The sequence below is a fragment of the Triticum dicoccoides genome, chromosome 7A (assembly GCF_002162155.2).
Source record: "Triticum dicoccoides isolate Atlit2015 ecotype Zavitan chromosome 7A, WEW_v2.0, whole genome shotgun sequence".
NCBI classification, from domain to species: Eukaryota; Viridiplantae; Streptophyta; class Magnoliopsida; order Poales; family Poaceae; genus Triticum; species Triticum dicoccoides.
Genome location: NC_041392.1, coordinates 719658683 through 719673289, shown reverse-complemented (window position 1 = coordinate 719673289; position 14607 = coordinate 719658683). Strand labels below are relative to the sequence as shown.

At 48.3% G+C, this 14607-nt stretch overlaps 1 pseudogene; it reads left to right on the top strand.

Annotated features, from left to right (window-relative positions):
• Positions 1–13240: 13240 nt before the first annotated feature.
• On the top strand, positions 13241–13740 carry LOC119334038 (annotated as a pseudogene).
• Positions 13741–14607: the final 867 nt, after the last annotated feature.

The window sequence follows — 14607 nt, the reverse complement described above, 5'->3', positions numbered from 1 at the left end:
TTGTCCGTTTTGCATTCCGGCGCTTCGTTCTCCTACGGTGGTCATTTCTAACTTTCTTTCGTATGTGGGGATTAAACATTTCCGGATTGGACCGAGACTTGCCAAGCGGCCTTGGTTTACTACCGGTAGACCGCCTGTCAAGTTTCATATCATTTGGACTTCGTTTGATACTCCAACGGTTAACCGAGGGACCAAAAAGGCCTCGTGTGTGTTGCAGCCCAATACCCCTCCAATTTGGCCCAAAACCCACCAAACTCTGCTCCATCACCTAGAGCGTTCGATCACGATCGCGTGGCCGAAAACCGCACCTCATTTGGACTCTCCTAGTTCCCTTTATGCCTATTTATACCCCCCCCCTCCCCGAAAAATCCGGATCCCCTCGTCCTCAAACCCTAAAAAAACCATCTCCGCCGCCGCCGGACGTTCCCGCACAGGCCGGACAATGTTCGGATCCGCCTCCGCCAACCGGGAGCCGCCACGTGGGCGCCCCGGACCACATCACCGCTGCCACTCCCGCCGGCCCGGCCAGGCCCGAGGCGGGCCCTCTCCCGCGCCGAACCGGGCCGCCTCACCCGCGCCCGCCGCCGCCTTCTTCCCCGCGCCCGACCGCCGCCTCGTCGCCCTCCGCCGCCAAGCCCCTCGCCGGCCGGACCAGGCCACTGCACTCCTCCCCGCCGGCTGGAGCCGAGCTCCGTCGCGGCCGGCCATCTCCTCCTCCTCCTCCGGTCTCGCCTCCCCGCACGGATCCGGCCGCCCCGGCCATCTTCTTCTTCTCCGGCTCAACTCCGGCGAGCCCCGGCGTCGAACCTCGTGCTGCGTGCAGATCCGGATCGCGGATGAACAGTAAACCCTAGGTCGAAATTCTACCAAGTCCTCAGAATATTCAGTCCATATGCACATGTTCGTAGCCCCGTAACTTTGCATCCGTAGCTCCGATTCATGCATATAGCATATCAAAATGTTCACCTCAGAGAGTGCATCATTTCATTCCATTGCATCATTTTCATTCGAGTTCATCTTGATGCCCGAAATGCTGTTAGAAGAGGGTACTTGAGTTAATTGCCAGATCTGTTACTCCGTTTAGGTTTTTGTCATTTTTGCCATGATTAATGTGTGCATGATATGCCCTGATGCTCTACATGTGTTTTGTTAAGGGTTTTGTCATCTTTCCAGAGGTGCAACCCATGTATTTTTGTGATGTGTGTGGTGACTTGTGCAAGCTTGCAAAGTGGTGCACTTGCTAATTCTGTTTTCAGGGACGTAGTGATTTCACGAAGTCCTGGAGTTGTTTATCTCATGATGCCATATGTTCTCGTTGTTTCCTAGTGATCCGTGCCTCTTTTGAGGATGATCAGTAAGGGAGTTTTGTTAATATTGTAGTGCTCTATCCATCCATGTCTTTTTTTGCATCTATGGAGAACCCTAGCTTGAGTCAATCGAGCTCTACTTTTGCTACTTTGTGAATCTGGGCAGATTGTCAACTTGTTTGCAATTTTGCCGATGTTGTTGTAGTTGATCCATGCATGCTATGCTATTGTTCTTGCCATGTCTAGCTTGCATTTTGTGCCTTCTTTAGGGGTGTATTCTTGTCTTGCTATGACTTGCACCGTAGTGAGTGCATCGAGCTTGTAAACATGCCTACTTGAGTTATGTTTCAGCATGTGTCAGTTTTCACCAAGTCTGATAACTGATTATGTTTTTGCTATGTTCACATGCTTGCAATTGTATTTTCTGATCCCTTTTGGCTCAAGGTCACTAAGGGACTTTTGTTAAGCTCTTTGAGTAGCTCCATGCCATGCTTTACTTTGCCATGTTCAGGTCCTGTAGCATGTAGTTTTGTGGCTCCGAAGAGGGCTACCTGATCTGAAATTCCAGACAAGTGTTAATTTCACTAAGTCTGAGATCTGTTTGCCATATGCATTTTTGCCATGCTTGTTTGAACCTGTTAATGGATGAATTGGCCATAGCTCAATGCTAGACTTTTGTTAAGCATCTTGTGTGCATCCCTGCCATGTATTTTGTTGCCATGTTTGGGTGCTGTAGCATGTTCATTTCGTTGCATTTAGATGCCTACTTGCTGTAAATCGCAGACCGGTGTCAATTTTGAATCGCTTGCCATTTCCAAACCGTAACTCCGATTCCAGCGTTCTTTATATCGTTTTCAAGCGATTTCATCTCATATTTCTAGTGGCACACTTGGATTTCCAAGTTGAGGCCAGTTTCATGCATTTTCCTGTCATATCTTGCATTTTGCATCCCGCATCGCATCCCGCATAGCATATCATATTTGCGTTGTGTTGTTTGAGTTTGCACGTGGTTGATTGTGTCCTTGTTGCTTGTTTGTCTTGTTTGGGTAGAGCCGGGAGACGAGTTCGCTAACGAGGAGCCCGTTGAGTTTACTTTCGAGGATCCAGTCAACTCTGACAACTGTGCAGGCAAGATGATCATACCCTCGAAATCACTACTATCTTTGCTATGCTAGTTTGCTCGCTCTTTTGCTATGCCAATGCTACGATGCCTACCATTTGCTTTCAAGCCTCCCAAATTGCCATGTCAAACCTCTAACCCACCATTGTCCTAGCAAACCGTTGATTGTCTATGTTACCGCTTTGGTCAGCCCCTCTTATAGCGTTGCTAGTTGTAGGTGAAGATTGAAGGCCGTTCCTTGTTGGAACATTTATTTACTTGTTGGGATATCATTTTGTTATCTTGTTATCTTAATGCATCTATATACTTGGTAAAGGGTGGAAGGCTCGGCCTCTCGCCTAGTGTTTTGTTCCACTCTTGCCGCCCTAGTTTCCGTCATATCGGTGTTATGTTCCCGGATTTTGCGTTCCTTACGCGGTTGGATTATAATGGGAACCCCTTGATAGTTCGCCTTGATTAAAGCTTTTCCAGCAATGCCCAACCTTGGTTTTACCATTCGCCACCTAGACTCTTTTCCCTTGGGTTTCCGGAGCCCAAGGGTCGTCTTATTTTAACCCCCCCCCCCCGGCCAGTGCTCCCTCTGAGTGTTGGTCCGAACCGGGCAGCCTGCGGGGCCACCTCGGGGAAACTTGAGGGTTGGTTTTACTCGTAGCTTGACCTATCTGAGTGTGCCCTGAGAACGAGATATGTGCAGCTCCTATCGGGATTTGTCGGCACATTCGGGCGATGTTGCTGGTCTTGTTTTAACCTGTCGATGGGTCTTGAGTAACCGACACACCGAGTCTGATCGGAACGTCTTGGGAGGAGGTCTATTCCTTCGTTGACCGTGAGAGCTTGTCATGGGCTAAGTTGGGACTCCCCTGCAGGGATTTGAACTTTCGAAAGCCGTGCCCGCGGTTATGAGCAGATGGGAATTTGTTAATGTCCGGTTGTAGATAACTTGAACCTTAACTTAATTAAAATGAATCAACTGAGTGTGTTACCGTGATGGCCTCTTCTCGGCGGAGTCCGGGAAGTGGACACGGTGTTGGAGTAATGTTTGCGCAGGTTGTTCTCTAGTTTCTCGCTCGTGCTTTGCCTCCTCTTCTCGCTCTCTTTTGCGAATAAGTTAGCCACCATACTTGCTAGTCACTTGCTGCAGCTCCACATATAATTACCTTGCCTTACCTATAAGCTTAAATAGTCTTGATCGCGAGGGTGCGAGATTGCTGAGTCCCTGTGGCTCACAGATTACTATTACACCAGATGCAGGGCCTGATGATTCCGCTCCAGGAGACGCGTATGAACTCAAGTGGGAGTTCGACGAAGACTCTCAATGATACTATGTTTCCTTTCCCAATGATCAGTAGTGGTGCCCAGTTGGGGGTGAACGGGACCGTGTCGCGGGTTGGGTTCTCTTTTATTTTGGCACCGTAGTCGGGCCATGAGTGTTTGGATGATGTAATGTTATTTATGTACTTGATTGACATGGAGAGTGTAAGCCAACTATGTCATCTCCCCTTTATTATTTATATATTACATGGGATGTTGTGAAGATTGCCTTACTTGCGACATATGCCTTCAATGCGATTATGTCTCTAAGTCGTGCCTCGACACGTGGGAGCTATAGTCGCATCGAGGGTGTTACACGGGCCACCTCCGGGGAAAGAGCATCGCAAGCCCGAGAATTATTATAAGGATGTTCTGAAGGGTGCTTGTCTTGTTGCAGACGAATGTACCAAGGATGTATTTTTTGAGTAAAACCGCTCGTGTTATCCTGTGTGCTGAAAACTTGTTCATATGCGCTAAGCAATGCTGCTTGAATTTCAAATATTACCTTCTGTGCGGCTGTTTATCAGTACTGAGAGATGGCGAGTCGTCGGCTTCTGCCCCCATGCCGCTAGTGCTGGGGTGTTCAGGGATAAACCTGGGCGCTCTTTTTCCCATATTTGGGTCCTTCGAGGGAGGCGCTCAGCCCAACGAACGAGGCAATCGGACTATAATGTGTGAACACTCTCACTTAGCCATAGAATTCTATAATTTTAAATTTCAGCGAAGCCCCTAGTATTCGGAAGACCGATTTCGGGGCGCTATCCACGCCTTGGCCGGACAGAGCCGGCTCCTCGCCCGAAGCGGCATAAGTCTTTAGGGATTCGAAAAAACCTCTCGAACAGCGACCAGCTCTCGCTTCATCATGACAGTCAGTTTTAGCTTTCTCCACTGAGGTGCTCGGCCCAGCTCAACTGGGGCACAATCGCAGTGGTTCTCCTAGTGCTACCTTAGCCGATATAGCGGAACATAAGGCACCAAAACATAGGAGCCGGGCAAACCCAACTATTGACCCAAGACATGATTCGGAGCCGATGCATATAATGCTATAAGTTCGGGGTGCCGCACTTGTTAAAGTGTTCGGACTTCTCACACCATGTTGAGGGGTACTGAAGCCCCTGGCGTATTTTGTCCGTACCAAAGTGTACGGGTGCAACATGTCATTAAGGAACATATATATATATATATATATATATTAAAAAAAGGGTAATGCAAAAAATGGACAAAAGCTACGCATTATTCACTGAAATAGCTGCGATCAAAGCAGAACAATACAAGTGATGCGATAAACGAAAAGTTGGACTATTTAACATGTTTGCTTCAAGGGCAAGCTGCGGGATAGTATGTGAAATAGGTATACTGCTCGTGATAGAGACCACCTGGGATTTCCGTAATGCGGCATGGCTTGTCTACTTCCCTGGTCCCTGCATCGTTTGTGCGGCAATTGAATTGCCGAACAAGCCTTCCAAAGAGTAGAGTCCTGGAAGTAAGAGAAAAGTATAAAAAAGGTCGGCAGCCCCTGGTGCGGTTTAAGCCGTGTTTTGGGCGTGCTGTGATGGTGCCCCTCCCCCTATGCCCATGGTATTTCTAGGGCGTAGTTATGTACGCGAAGTACTGGCGTCGCCTTTTTGCGGGGGTTGGGGTTGGGGCCGCATTGATACGCCTGTTCGGAACGTGCCAGGCGGTCTTGTTGTAGGTTACTCCGGGCGCGCTTGACTGTGTCCGGACGTTTAATGGCCGGACTGGAGAACTGCCTGGAGAGGCTGCTTTGTACTTCCGCTGCAAGGGCCGCCGTGTGCTCCTCCGTTCGGAGGGAGCGTTCGGTGTTTCCATTGACCGTAATTACTCCTCGAGGGCCTGGCATCTTGAGCTTAAGGTATGCGTAGTGCGGGACCGCATTGAACTTGGCAAATGTGGTTCGCCCGAGCAGTGCATGGTAGCCACTGCGGAACGGGACTATGTCGAAGATTAACTCCTCGCTTCAGAAATTATCCGGAGATCCGAAGACCACTTCAAGTGTGACTGAGCCTGTGCAGCTGGCCTCTACACCTGGTATTACGCCTTTAAAGGTTGTTTTGGTGGGCTTAATCCTCGAGGGATCTATGCCCATTTTCCGCACTGTATCCTGGTAAAGCAGGTTCAGGCTACTGCCGCCGTCCATAAGGACTCTAGTGAGATGAAATCCGTCAATAATTGGGTCGAGAACCAATGCGGCGAATCCGCTATGACGGATGCTAGTGGGATGGTCTCTTCGATCAAAGGTGATCGGGCAGGAGGACCATGGGTTGAACTTTGGGGCGACTGGCTCTACCATGTATACATCCCTTAACGCGCGCTTTCGCTCCCTTTTGGGGACGTGGGTGGCGTATATCATGTTCACCGTCCGCACTTATGGGGGAAAACCCTTCTGTCCATTGTTGTTCGGCGGCCGGGGCTCCTCGTCGTCGTCACTATGCAACCCCTTGTCTTCATTGTCAGCGCTTAATCTGCCTGCCTGCTTGAACACCCAGCAATCCCTGTTGGTGTGATTGGCTGGCTTTTCAGGGGTGTCGTGTATTTGGCACAAGCGGTCGAGTATTCGGTCCAAGTTGGACGGGCCCCTAGGATTCCTTTTGAATGATTTTTTCCGCTGACCGGATTTAGAGCCTCTGAATCTGGCATTAACTGTCGTATCCTTAGCATTGTCGCCGTTGATGCGGCGCTTCTGTTGGTTGCGATGCGACCTGCCACTAACGTTCTGATGTCCGAACTGCCAGGGTTCTTGGTCATATTGTTGCTACGAGCAAGCCAGCTATCCTCTCTCGCGCAAAAGCGGGTTATGAGTGTCGTGAGTGCTGCCATAGATTTCGGCTTCTCCTGTCCTAGGTGCCGGGCAAGCCACTCGTCATGGATATTATGCTTGAAGGCTGCTAAGGCCTCTGCGTCCGGACAGTCGAGTATTTGATTTTTCTTTGTTAGGAACCGTGTCCAGAATTGCCTGGTCGATTCGTCTGGCTGCTGAATTACGTGGCTTAGGTCGTCAGCATCTGGGGGTCGCACATAGGTGCCCTGGAAATTGTCGAGGAATGCGGCTTCCAGGTCCTCCCAACAGCTGACTGACCCTGTTGGCAGGCTGTTAAGCCACTGTCGGGCTGGTCCTTTAAGCTTGAGTGGGAGGTATTTGATGGCGTGGAAATCATCGCCGCGGGCCATGTGGATATGAAGGAGATAATCCTCGATCCATACCACGGGATCTGTTGAGCCGTCATATGATTCGATGTTTACGGGTTTGAAACCCTCGGGGATTTGATGATCCATTATTTCGTCTGTGAAGCACAATGGGTGTGCGGCGCCTCTGTACTGGGCGATATCATGACGTAGCTCCAATGAGCTTTGTCTACTATGTTCGGCCCTGCCGAATTTGTGGCCGGCGTGACGATTATCGTCTCGACCCGTGGGGTGCCTACGCGATCCGTAGATCGATCTTGTTTGCCTTCCCTTGTCCTCCAACATGTCTCGTAAGTCCCGCGCATATTCCCGTGCCTTGGTACGGGGTGCGGCTTGGGTGGAGGGCCATGAGGCCTCTCTGTCGCGGCCACGAGGTGGCCTGTCGGCCGCGTCGAGTGCTTCCTCCTCTAATTGGGGTAGCAACCTGCGCTTCGGGTAGCACTTGGAGGGGCGTTCGGGTTTATGCTCTTCGACCGCGAGGACTTCAGTCCATCTATCGACTAGCCGATCTTGATCAGCTTTAAGATGCTGCTGTTTTTTCTTGAGGCTTCTTGCCGTGGCCATAAGCCTGCGTTGAAACGCTCTTGTTCGACGGGATCCTCCGGCACGGCGAATTCGTCATCGTCGAGGCTTGCCTCGTCTTCGGAGGGAGGCATAAAATTATCGTCCTCGACCTCTCTGTCGGCCTCTCTGTCATGAGGGCTGGTTTCTCCATCCTCCTGTGCTAAATATTGCTCAAGGGGATGTTCTTCGGCGCTTTCTGGGGTATTATTATCTCCCGTGCTGGAATCGCCGTTTTTGTGTTGGCGGGATTTTGAGCGGCGCCACTGACGCCGGCGCTTTTGCTGTTTCTTGGAGGGGTCATCCTCCGCTGTTCCATCGCCCTCTCCCTCTTTTGGGGTGTCCACCATGTATATGTCATATGACGAGGTGGCTTTCCAGGGCCTAGTAGGCGCTGGTTCTTCATCATCTCCTTCATCAGCGTCGATACCGTCGATGTCTTCGGAGTCGAAGTCGAGCATGTCGGTTAAGTTGTCGACAGTGGCTACAAAGTGGGTGGTGGGTGGGTTTTGAATTTCTTCATCGTCCGTGCCCCAACCTCGCTGACCGTAGTCCGGCCAGGGCTCTCCCAACAAAGAGAGAGACTTCAGTGATTTCAGGATATCGCCGAAAGGCGAGTGCTGAAAGACGTCCGCGGCCGTGAACTCCATGATCGGCGCCCAATCGGATTCGCTCGGCAGGGGCGTGGAGGGTTCGGAGTCCGGAGAAGAATTCGGCTCCATGGAGTCACGAGTCTTGCAGAGTACGGGGATGGTGTTCAGCTCAACCGCCATTGGGATCGCAGCCCCCGAGGCGGCGTCCAACCGCCCATCCTCGATCGGCACGGTCGGCTCCGAACCAGGGGCCGGAGCCGATGCAGATGCGGCCTCCAGGGCACTGTTCGGCGGCAGAGCTAGATCATGCTCGTCGTGACAGTGTAGCGCGCTCGGCAGTGGTTCGAATCCGTCGAAGATCAAGTCCCTGCGGGTGTCGGCCGTGTAGTTCAAACTTCCAAATCTGACCTGACGGCCAGGGGCATAGCTTTCGATCTGCTCTAGATGGCCAAGTGAATCGGCCCGCAGTGCAAAGCCGCCAAAGACGAAGATCTGTCCGGGGAGGAAGGTCTCACCCTGGACCACATCGCCATTGATGATCGTAGGAGCCATCGGGCCTGATGGCGACGGCACAGAGGAACTCTCAATGAAATCACCAATGTCGGTGTCAAAACCGGTGGATCTCGGGTAGGGGGTCCCGAACTGTGCGTCTAGGCCGGATGGTAACAGGAGGCAGGGGACACGAAGTTTTACCCAGGTTTGGGCCCTCTCGATGGAGGTAAAATCCTACGTTCTGCTTGATTAATATTGATGGTATGGGTATTACAAGAGTTGATCTACCACGAGATTAGAGAGGCCAAACCCTAGAAGCTAGCCTATGGTATGATTGTTGATGTGTATGTTGTCCTAAGGACTAAAACCCTCCAGTTTATATAGACACCGGATAGGGTTAGGGTTACATAGAGTCGGTTACAATGGTAGGAGATCTGAACATCCGTATCGCCAAGCTTGCCTTCCACGCCAAGGAAAGTCCCTTCCGGACACGGGACAAAGTCTTCAATCTTGTATCTTCATAGTCCAGGAGTCCGGCTTGAAGGTATAGTTCGGCTATCCGAACACCTCCTAATCCAGGACTCCCTCAATGGGTCTGCGGCCCTAGAGACTCGACCAGGACAGCAGAGGCTCGACGCGGTGATAGCGGCGAGGCATACGGTAAGCACGAGACACAACGACAAGCCAAGGCACTGGTGGTCAGACATGTGGTCAGACAAATTATGCAGGGGGTGCTGAAGTAGTGTTGATGAGTGGGATTCAAGTTGGTAACTGGGTCTATCGGTGCCGGTTGATGGACATGGGTTGACCATGAAGAATCTGAGAAAGTGGCGGAAAGTCTAAAATTGTCAAAAGAGAATAGAGTACATGACCGTATATTTTGTCGTGTTCAGTACACATGGCAAAGTGCGGATGACAAATGCAGAAGGAGGTTGAGTGCTATAGTTGTGGGACATGCCAGAGACTATCCGGAGAAAGGATGAGACAACTGCAAATTTGACTCAGGATGACACAGGGTGACGGTGAAATTCCTTCAAGTTTCAGACAAGCAGTCAAGAAAGAGCGATGACGTTGAGTTCAGGTAACTCTATATGTGGCGTCCAATATATGAGTTGTTCAGTTTCACGCAGGCAGTAGTCGGTGTGTGATGGCGTTGAACGGATTCTCCGAAAGTTGAGAGCACAAAGTAGAGTAATGAGGAACTTAATTTTGCTCGAGTGTTGACTATAAAGAAGACAAGAAGGGACTACAGTTGTAGGTGGAGTCACATGAAGTCTGGGAGTAGCAGCGGTGATCATGACGTATCTCAAGTCCAATGTACACGGAGGTTTGACGCATCAATGAATCCAAGGTGGTGGAGAATATTCGTCAAGGTGGAGTTTGTAGTTGTGTCGAATATTATTGCACAAGTTAGGTTACAGTTGGACTTGGAGTCGTACGGTGTGTAGACAGGATATGGAGTTGTGTCCTAATAGGAGATTTGTATCCTAGGTCTCTCATATATAGCGGGGGTAGACACACGATATAACCTATGCCAACATAATAGCACAGGCACACGGGGGAGCCGACAGCTTGTGCCGGCGCTCGGGCGGCCAGGGGTGCGGTATTGTGACGGTGTCATGGGGAGGAGCGCCCATACTCAGACCCCGGGGATGTACCCATATCAGTGAACCTCGTTAACAAATCTCGGTGTCGTGCTCGTTGGATTGCTTAGTTTTCCGTAGATCGATTTTGTGCCTCGGATTTATTCTAACAAGAACAAGGTGCTTAAGCGCCTGGGTCATGTGAAAATAGTTGTAGATGCACTCCATCAGGTGCAGCGCAGTGTGTTTCTTCCCACCTTTCCGTAGGGGGATCTCTGACCCCATGATAAGATAGAGCAGTGTTTACTCTTCGCCTAGCTACATTTTCAAACTTGTGATCATGCTGTCTGTCAGCTAATGCCTCAACCTGTTTTTGATTTGTTGCTTCAGTAGGAAAGTTTTCACAATACCTGGTTCCAGTAGTAGGCAAGTTTTTGTGTGTACACTTTTAGTAATTTTGGGTACCAGCAGTAGGCAAGTTTATACATAAGGGGACAAGCACTGTGAGTAGGCAAGTTTGTTTTTCACATGCACTTTAGCATTGTTTCCTCCAGAGAGGGCACGTTTTTTCCTCTGTCCTCTGGCTAGACACTAACATCCACGAAGCAAGGCCTCTCTCAAATTGGGTGGTTTGTAGGCAGCGTCTCTGTTGTTTTAGGCAGATTTTTTGTCCATTTTTGGGATTATAGGCAACTAAATTAGACAGCCGACATATATTTAGGCATTTTGAGAGAGAGGTTGCTTTTGCAGGGGAACATCTCTGTTTTTGTTTTATGTAGGCAAATAACTGTTGTGCATTTTGATTTTGTAGGCAATTTTAATTATCATCATAGGCAATACTGTGCATCAGAGTATATGCAATTTCTGTGTATTTTGGTGTAGACAATCAGATAAGACATAAGCATGCAATTATGTGTTGTTTTTTATTTTTTTGGAGTTGTTGATTATGAACTGGATGTAGTAGTTAGTGACCAGTTGATGATAGATAAAACTGTGGAGTTGTTGATGATGAACTGGATGTAGGAAGTTCTGTTTTTTACCACAAACTTTGACAACACATGCAAACTGAGCAGATCTCATACCATCCAAAATAATTGATGGTTCAGTTTTTTATAGCAGGCAAATTGAGTTGAAAAGACTATTTTTTTTGTACAGCAAAAATGAACGTAAGGTGGGGGGGTGATCAGTGATTTAGTGGAGTAGGCAAGTTTTTTTTTTTGCATACCACATTTGTACAGTTTTTTTGTGTAGGGAAGGTTTGCCTCCAGTAGTAGGGGTTTTTACAACACCTGTTCTAACTCATATTAAAAATGCAGACGAAACAAAAGTGAAAAACTAGGGGGAAGGGTATCATTTTCAGTATTCTGGACTAGCAGTTTGAAGATGGACTACCCAGATCAACACAACGGCGAGGTACAGTCCAACACCTTTTTTTCTGTCTCCCATATGTGTTTCCGCAACATTGCCATGATTTAGGTAGAGAATCAGATAAAACCATTTTAAAACTAAGTCGGACCCGTCGGACCCGTCGGACCCGTCGAACCAAGGCGCCTAAACCACCGCACACCTTCCAAATCGCCTAAGACATAAAAACACAGTCGCCTACACTAAAAAAAAGGCACATCCGTGACAATATGACCCGAACAAAAAAATGTCATGGTTATGACACTTATATGACAATAATTATGACAAAAACACGTATCATCATAGATATGCTGGGCTTCTATTTCTATGACAAAAAAATCATGATAGAAAATGGGCTTTTCGTATTGGGCGGGCCGGGGATGCACCTGCATGACATTCTTTGGGCTGTCCATAGATTTTGCACCTGCATGACACTTTTCGATTCAAGACTTTGCCGTTACTTTAAAACTGGAAAAGCTTTTCGGAACGTGTTTTAAGCGTTGGGACAAGGACCACCTCATAACTCACAAACTCTGACCGGTTTTTTCTTTTTTAGTTTTCTGGACGCTTTTATCCTTTCTTTATCCTTCCTTTTTTTATTTTTTTAAATACATGATTTTTTTTTTCAAATCAGATCACTTTCTTCGAATTTATGAACATTTTTACAAAATATGTCAATTTTTTTTAAATGGATAACACAATATTCCAAAATAGTTGATTTTTTTCAAAATCGAGGATTTTTTAAAAAATGACGAAATTTGTCAAACTTAAAAAAATTATAATGTTTGAACTTTTTCAGATTTCAGAAAAAATAATAAGATTTAAGAACTTCTTTTCAAAATTGATGAATTATTTTTCAAATTTCTGAACTTTTTCTCAAAATCGATGAGCTTTTTTTCGAATCTATGGATTTTCTGAAGTTTGTGAACTTTTTTTCAAAATCTTTGAACATATCTGAATTCACTAATTTTATTGGTTTTTTGAAAGAAAAATCATTTTTTTGTATTTGTGCCCAAAAGTCAACTGTTGTCGGTCAACTAGTCAACCCTGAGGAGCGACCGTGAAACGGTTTCTGGAACGAGCAGCCTGGTTTTGAAACATTTCCTGGCCTAGCCCATAAGGCGTGCGTGTGGGCGTCGTTTCTCCTAGCCAGCGCTTAAGACGCGGACTAGAAGGTCCCTACGAACATGGGTGAGAGATGACGGACATGTGACGTGGGCGCAACGTGGTTGGGCCGGTTTGCAACGAGGGCCTAGTTGCGGGACGTTTTGAAACAATGGTTGAGTTGCAGAAATATGAAATATGTGAAGGTTGGCTCTCGACTAGTCAATAAAGAATCGATCCGACGCGGTGGACGCTCACCTACGATCGATCGATTGAAGGCAACCATTTCTGGGAAGAGTTTGTAGCCTGGAGGAGGACACACCCCTCAGTAAAAAAAATTGTCCCAGGACTCCGCATCAGATGCTTCTTTTTTCACGAAGAAAATACGTGGATGAATCAATCGCTGGCGTTTGTTTTTTTTAACGGAAGTGGCTTCCTTTGTCCACGTTGAAGTATTTCTCATCATGTCGACACCTTCCGCGAAAAAATATGCAACAAATGCAAGCGTCACGTGAGCACACAAGCTAATTAAGCGTCTCCAGTTCGCTGCAAATCGCGGCCATGGACGATGGGGACCTGGCCTTCTCCACGGGCAGCTACTTCGACGACGTCCTTGGGGGCACGGCGGAGCACCTCGCGTGCTGCACCCACACCCACACCTGCAACCTGCCCGCATACGACCCCACACCCACACCTGCCTCCACGTCCACTCCCCCGCCGAGCCCGAGGACGCCCACGCCACCTCCCGAAGCAAGAAGCGCCACCCGCAGGGCAACCTGGCAGCCGTGCGCAAGTACCGCAAGAAGAAGAAGAAGCACACGACGATGCTGCGGGAGGAGGCGGCCCGTCTCAGGGCCCTCAACGAACAGCTAGTGAGAAGCACTAGTAGAAAACAAGGTATCAGTCCCGGTTCTGGAGGGCCTTTAGTCCCGATTCTGCAACCAGGACTAAACAATCGGGACTAAAGGCCCCAACTTTTAGTCTCGGTTGGGTTATGAACCGGGACTAAAGGTGCTTCACATGATGACCGTTGTGGGGAGCCCAGGCAGGAGGACCTTTAGTTCCGGTTTGTAACACCAACCGGGACTAAAAGACAGCCACGCGTCAGCACCTACCAGGCCCTGGGTTTTTTTTAAAAAGGGGTTTAAGGGTTTTGAAGGGTTTAGAGGTTTTGGAGGGCTTTGTGGTTTCATATTGTGTTTCCCCTTTTCATATTATGTTTTTCATTCAACTCGACGCTAATTACTACATATAGCAATGAAGAACCATTAATTACACAACACCGTCATGAACACATATAGAGAGAAGTGACCTCTCTTTCTGTTGGAAATATGCCCTAGGGGCAATAATAAATTAGTTATTATTATATTATATTTCATTGTTCATGATAATCGTTTAGCTAGAATTATATTGATAGGAAACTCAGATACATGTGTGGATACATAGACAACACCATGTCCCTAGTAAGCCTCTAGTTGACTAGCTCGTTGATCAATAGATGGTTACGGTTTCCTGACCATGGACATTGGATGTCATTGATAACGGGATCACATCATTAGGAGAATGATGTGATGGACAAGACCCAATCCTAAGCCTAGCACAAGATCGTGTAGTTCGTATGCTAAAGCTTTTCTAATATCAAGTATCATTTCCTTAGACCATGAGATTGTGCAACTCCCGGATACCGTAGGAGTGCTTTGGGTGTGCCAAACGTCACAACGTAACTGGGTGGCTATAAAGGTGCATTACGGGTATCTCCGAAAGTGTCCGCTGGGTTAGCACGAATCGAGACTGGGATTTGTCACTCCGTGTAACGGAGAGGTATCTCTGGGCCCACTCGGTAGGACATCATCGTGAACGAGATTGAACAAGGTATCGGGAAACCGACGATCGAATCTCGGGCAAGTATCGTACCGATAGACAAAGGG